The following is a 6,917-nucleotide window of genomic DNA, read 5'->3' as shown; positions in this document are numbered from 1 at the left end:
TCAGCAACAGCCTCTTTGCCGAGTACTTTTTGTCGGGCACTCGGCAAAGAATTTGCCGAGTGCCATTTGACACTCGGCAAAGAAAAGTCACCGTCACGGCGCCAAGTGACGGTGACGGATCCTTTGCCGAGTGTCTTCTTTGGCACTCGGCAAAGAGGCTAATTTTGCCGAGTGTCTGCTCTAGCAGCCCTCGGCAAAGACGGGTCTAGTGGGCCCCACCGCCAGTCCCTGTGCCGAGAGCTCTCGTAGGCACTCGACAAAGGAGGCTTCTTTGCCGAGTGTCTAGTGGACTGGCACTCGGCAAAGAGTCCTCCAGTGGGCCCCTTTGCCAGTCACTTTGCCGAGTGCCTTAGCAACAGCACTCGTTAAAGATGACTTTACCGGTTCCCAGGTTTCCTTCTTTGCCGAGTGCCATGGTCAGCACTCGGCAAAGATGGCTTTATCGGTTCCCAGGTTTCCTTCTTTGCCGAGTGCCAAGGTCATAGCACTCGGCAAAGCTACCCTTTGCCGAGTGTTACACTCGGCAAAGTGACCAGGATGTCCCTTTTTTATTTGTTTTTGCTGTTCCATCCAAACAAACAAAAGATATATATCATTCACATCACATTATATATCAATCGCATCACAGAATGAACACATTTATCATGAACACCATATATATCACAAAGTCTCACTAATATAAGTCTCACAAATATAAGTCAGGATCATCACAAAACAGATATAAGTCTGGATCATCACTAACATCACCAAGTATCTCACAAGACCAAGTCTAACTAACATCACCAACACTCACAAATATAAGTCTGGATCATCACAAAACAGATCATCAACGAGGTGGGCATCTGGACTGGTTCGGTGAAGGGCTGGACGAAGCGTGAGGGTTGTTCGACGCCGCCGATTGACCCTGCACAGAGAAGAGATTGTATGTGTGAGAACATATGAATATATATCATGCAGTACTAAAATTTTGATACTCACAGGAGTAGTGAACTCAGCAGGGTCAGCTGCAGGGAACAACGGAGGTGGTGGAGCATGACCCTGTGCGGCGCCAAGGCTCTGCATGTACGCGAACATCTCCGCTATCCTCTTCTCCAGCTCCTCACGTTGCCTCCTCTCATCATCTAGCTGAGTCTGTAATATTTCGCCCTAATGTTACGATAATGCAAAGAGAAGATATATAATAATCAATGAACGATGAATAGATAAGGAATAACCTGGAGTTGCTGGATACGATGCTGTGAGCTGTCCTGCCGAGGTCGTATGGCTGGGCTCGCGCTCGTGCTCCTTGCTCGCACCTGAGAGAGAGTGGGAGTGGAGGACGAGTCGATTGCCCCGTCGGCAATCCAGTACCGCCCATGCCTCTTGCCTCCTCCGACCCTCATGAGGACATCTCCGTCGATGTCCTCGGTCCTCGAATCGTAATCTGGCCCATGGACCTCCTTGGCCATGGCGATGTACTCACTGAGGCGGTTGTGGATGGCGGGGTTGGTGTACGCCTCGGGCCCGTCATCCAGGTTGTAGGTGACGTCGGACGTCGCCTTCCCCTTGTGGGCCATAGCATATGCCGAGAACGTGGAGCAAGGCGCGCCACCATGTGCCGCCGACTGCGAGAAAACCAACGAGATGGTTAGAAATCATGTCTAATCGAAAGTTATATACCTAAATAAAAAAGAGCGTGTACCCATGCTTCCGCGTATTTGCCCAGGCTGCGGTTGCCTTGATATTGGGAGGGACCTTGCATCATCAAACGCCGTTCCCGGCTAGCGTTGTGCGCCTTGTCCCACTCAGCCGAGCACCACCTCTGCACCATCTGCTCCCAGCACTCAGGATGCGCGGCGCACCAATGAGGAACCATCTAAAAAAATACAAGTACACAACATATCAGAAGATAAAATTAAGCATATTTAGTACCAATAATAAAGTTTTGTATTTACCTGCAAGTACTGGTCCGGAGTCAACGACATGGTTCGGGCGTCCTTCTTGGTCACCTTCTCCCCAAGGACGGAGCCGTGGTAAGTGACGATGGCCTGGATGCGCGCCTCGTAGTGCATGTCCACGATGAGCTTCTTACAGCTCGTCGTAGCCACCACATCCGCCCTGGCCTCGTATCCAGCCTCGCATCTGAAGAAATCCTACATACAAAGACGATGTATCCATACATTATTTCAAGAATATGCAACAAATGCGACTTATTAAACAATATAGTGCGAGGAAGACTTACCCACAGCTCTTGCTTCACCCGCTCCGCCTTGTTGTTGAATTGTCTGCCGTCCCGATCTACTGCATCGGGGGCGACGGCGTAGTGGTCGAAGGTGTATGCTGGGCTCGTCACTCCGGCGTACTCGACAAGTCCAGGGAAGTGTTCCCTGCATAGAAGGCCGAGGATGCCATTGGGGTTGCGGCCGTGACCCCCTGCAGTCTCCAAAATCATCCAAGACCTGTCCAAGTGATTAAGATAAAGTATTAGTTTCTATTATTAATTTGAACATATAATATGAAAAAGCAGCAACAACATCTAAAGTTACCTACCTCTCTCCATCAGGTCGTATCAGCGGACGTCTGTCACGAAGTATGGGTCGTGGAGGGAGACTCGCGGGACCTCGCAAGTAGATACTCCTCGAACCTGAGGAGCCAGAACCTGAGACTTCCTGCTGAGCGGCGTCGTCGTCGTCCTGCTGTGCCGCATCGTCGTCGTCCTGCTGCGCCGCATCGACAGCGGCTTGCTGCTCCACCTGCTACTGTACGGCGTCGTCCTGCTGCGCCTCCTCCTCCGTCCTACGGGTGCTCCTCCTCCCCCTCCCCCTCCCCCTCCTCGTCCTCGTCCCACCGCCCACCATCTTTGTTCAACAACCTGCAATTAAGAGTAAGTAATTAAACACAGATAAAAAAATATGTATTTAGAAACATATGCAAAATAAATAAAATATAGCATTACATCGATTAAAAATAATCTTCATATGTGTCCGGGTTAGCCGGATCATAAGTGTCATCATCACTATCAACCATTTCATAGTCAACACCATCTGAAGGCGCAATTTCGTCATTGGCATTGCCTTCAAGCATTTCTAAGTCATTCTCATTTTGCACCTCATCCTCCTCATCAACAACCATTTCATCATCCGGCGTTTCAATATCTACTTCCATTCCGATCGCTTCGGTTAAGTCTATCTCAAATCGCCCTTCGAGTCCATCTTCTTGGAAGAACTCTCCGTCATATGTGTCCGGGTCTAAGTTATAATCTTCATCGTTTGGAACAGGTAATTTAGCGTGCGGTGATACCTTATACACAACATCCCAACCCTTAAGATGTTGTTTCGTTTGGCACGCATATGGAAGATAATACACTTGTGTGGCCTGTTGGGCCACAATATAGACATCGTCTCCTAGTAAGATGGAATCCTGTCGAATTTCGACTAGCCCAAGATTAGAATGTGTCCGTCTCGTAACTTCAGGGTCAAACCAATGACATTTGAATATCACTGGAGTAAGAGGTTTGGAACCATAAAAATTGAGTTCATATATTTCTTCAATTCTTCCATAATACTCGACCTCGTCAAGCCCGGGCGTAAAGACTCCAGAACACGTGGTTTTTTGATTGGGCCGACTTTGGTCGTAGCTTGTTGTGCGAAAACGGTATCCATTGACGTCATACCCAGAAAATTTCCTGACCCTATAGGCAAAGCCATTGGCTACTTGTCTCAACTCGGCACTCATAGACGGCTCTCTTTGGCCCTGCAAGTTCAAACACGCTAGATTGTTATATTATTCGCATGTAAGAGCAACTTCAAATGACAAACTAAGCACGTACCTTATGTTTAAACCAGGAAATGAAATCGGGCAATCCATTTCCCGCACCCTTTCCAAGAAGGGTATCATATTCCTGTGGAGTTGGGTCCCTTGATCGATGCCAGAATTCATGAAGAAATTGCTCCATGTATGGCGTCACCTCTTCAAGGTTGGTCAATACATATAGCATGATATGGCGCCACTCTTCATGTCTCAGGGTCTTGGTGGTCGAACCACTCGCGCTTCCGAGTTGCCCTCGAAAAATGCTGAGGTTCGATTCATTGTCGCCATCATTGTAACGAGGGGGTGGATTATGCACGCTCGGCAGTTTGTCACCATAGTAAGTTGTTGTGAAGTTTGACACCTCCTCCAGTATGTATGCCTCTGCAATGGACGCCTCGATTATACGCTTAGGCCGCCAATAACTGTCAACAAACCATCGAAGGCGTCTCGACTCATGCTATACTGCGACTTGAACGCCATTATACGCCCAATGTCATCCAGTTGAGAAACCTTTGTCTTGCCGTGAAGGGGTTTCTGTGCCGTGTCAAACATGTCGTAGAATGCCTTTGCGGACGCCTCTGGCTCGTCCTCCGTACGTCCTTCGGCGAACTGTGCCTCGTGATAGTCGTTCAACAAGTCCGCTACCCCGGCATCAGCATCGTAATCCTCGACGCGTTGTCTCACCACCTCCTCTCTCGTGCGATGCGCTTCACCATGGAAGATCCACCGAGTATAGTCCAGCGTAAATCCATTCTTCCAAATATGTTCTACCATGGCCTTCTTTGGTTTTCTTTTCCGGTTGTCACATTTGCTGCACGGACAAGGGACTAGGCTAGCTCCTTTAGCAGCTTCGCCATATGCCCGTTCCACGAAAGCATCGGTCTTCCTAATCCATTCAGGGGTGACATCATTACGTCGAAGGCGTCCCGTGTACATCAACTCACTGTCCTCCATCCTCTAACATATATAACCGAGTATAGTTTAATATAGACATGTAATGCATGTACACTACGTTCGTACCTTCTAATAGGTGAGGATAGGTCCTAATCCCACCCGCGGTTGCGTAGATGGAGTTAGTTTCCATGCTCTACTCTGATCCGAGATAGAATTTCGGCAGCACCTCTCCGCTGTTCTCCGGATACATGTCCTGACAGGGAGAGTGTACTGTCCGAAGAACAATAGGGAGGTGACGCCGAAACTCTGTCTCGGACTGGAGTAGAGCATGGAAACTAACACCATCTAGGCAACCGCGGGCTGTCCAAAAAACGTGGACAATTCGAAACTGATACATTTGTAGATATGCAAAGATCTGCATATCTACACCGTATCTCTTTCGAACGGGAGACGCCTAACTGGGTTACGTGATCTACGATCATGATGCGGAAATTGAGGTTATACCTAGGGTGACGGTGGAATCAGGCTAGCGGGGCTGTGGCGGGTTGTTGCAGTGGCGACGCGACGCGGTGCAGGCAGACCCGCAGTGGCTAGAAAGACAAGTATCTTCTCTGTAAAAAATAAACAAGTATGTCAAAAAAATCGGCAGCACTTCCCCTGTACGGAGAGGTTTCCAAAACCTGCAAATACATCTAACAGCACGATGGCTGACACACACATATACAAACGACACGATGAATGCAAGTCACATCTAAGTGGCATCCATATCCACCATCACAAATATTTCAACGGCATCCATATCCACTATCACATTATGCCAAATTAACTAAAATAGTATAAACTCTCTAAACACACATACTAAACTAATTAAACTCACTAAAGTCACTATATTCACTAAAAACATATAGTATAAACTCACTAAACACACATACAAAACTAATTAAACTCACGAAAATCACTAAATCCACTAAACACATATACTATAAACTCAATAAATACATACTAAACTAATTAAACTTATTATACTCACTAAATTCGTCGGAGAGGGACCGAGGTAGAAGACGGGATGGTGTTGGGTCGGTGATGGCGGTGGCGCGACGGCGGTGGGCGCGGCCGGCGGTGGGCGTGACGGCGGTGCTCGCCGCGGGTGCGGGAGGCAGGCGGCGTGACGACGGTGGCGGGGCGCGGCGCTGGGGGCGCCGTAACGGCGCGTGGGGAGGCCGGGCGACTTGACGGGCGGCACCGGCGGCGAGCCGGGAGCGTGGGGCGGGCGGCGGTCGCGGGCGGCGGTGTGGGAGCGGCGGCGTGCCGGGCGGGTGGAAGAGAAGGAAGTGAAAGGAGAGAAAGAGAGAAGAGAGCCCGTCGGGCGGTTAAGTTACCTTCTTTGCCGATTGCCCGCGATCTGGCACTCGGCAAAGATTTTTTTAAAATTTAAAAATAAACTTTGCCGAGTGCCGGATCTCGGGCACTCGGCAAAGACGCCTTTGCCGAGTGCTAGCTGTAGAGCACTCGGCAAAGATGTGTTCTACAGACTTTGCCGAGTGCCAATGGACAGGCACTCGGCAAAGCCGTCTTTGCCGAGTGCTAACTGGACAGCACTCGACAAAGTATATTTTATTTTTTTTATTTTTGGCAACCAAACTTTTTGTGGTGTGTTCCTACACTATGTAGACCTACAAGTACCATTTTGGTACAATTATAAAAGTGTTTTTTATAACTATTAGATTTAGTTCATTTATTTGAATTTCTTCGGAAAATTCATATTTGAACTGCAGGTCACTCGAAACTTGGGAAATCGTGCATGCAAAAATGATACCCGTCCTATTTAGCACAAGTTACGACCGATTTCAGGAGCGGACCGGAAACTTCGAGCAACATGCTCACTAAACATGGTCATGAACTTGCCATCCACATGTTTAAAAATTGTATAAAACACAAACAAAGTCAGAAAATCATGAAACTTGTCCACGTATCATGATATCATATGTACAGGTTGTGATAAAAAATTGAGAATGTTTGGACAAAGTTGTGAGACACTATATGTAGAAACCTAAGAGAACTACACATGAAATCATAGAGTTTCAATGTGGATCTCTTAGGTTTGTACACATAGCGCGTCATAGTTTTCTCGAAATTTTTTCAATTTTTTATCACAGCCTGTACATATGATATTATGACACGTGGACAAGTTTCATGATTTTCTGACTTTGTTTGTGTTTTATACAATTTTTAAA

The sequence above is a fragment of the Zea mays genome, chromosome 7 (genome assembly GCF_902167145.1).
Source record: "Zea mays cultivar B73 chromosome 7, Zm-B73-REFERENCE-NAM-5.0, whole genome shotgun sequence".
Taxonomy (NCBI): Eukaryota; Viridiplantae; Streptophyta; class Magnoliopsida; order Poales; family Poaceae; genus Zea; species Zea mays.
The sequence above is the reverse complement of the archived record's forward strand: the minus strand, read 5'-3'. Positions refer to the sequence as shown.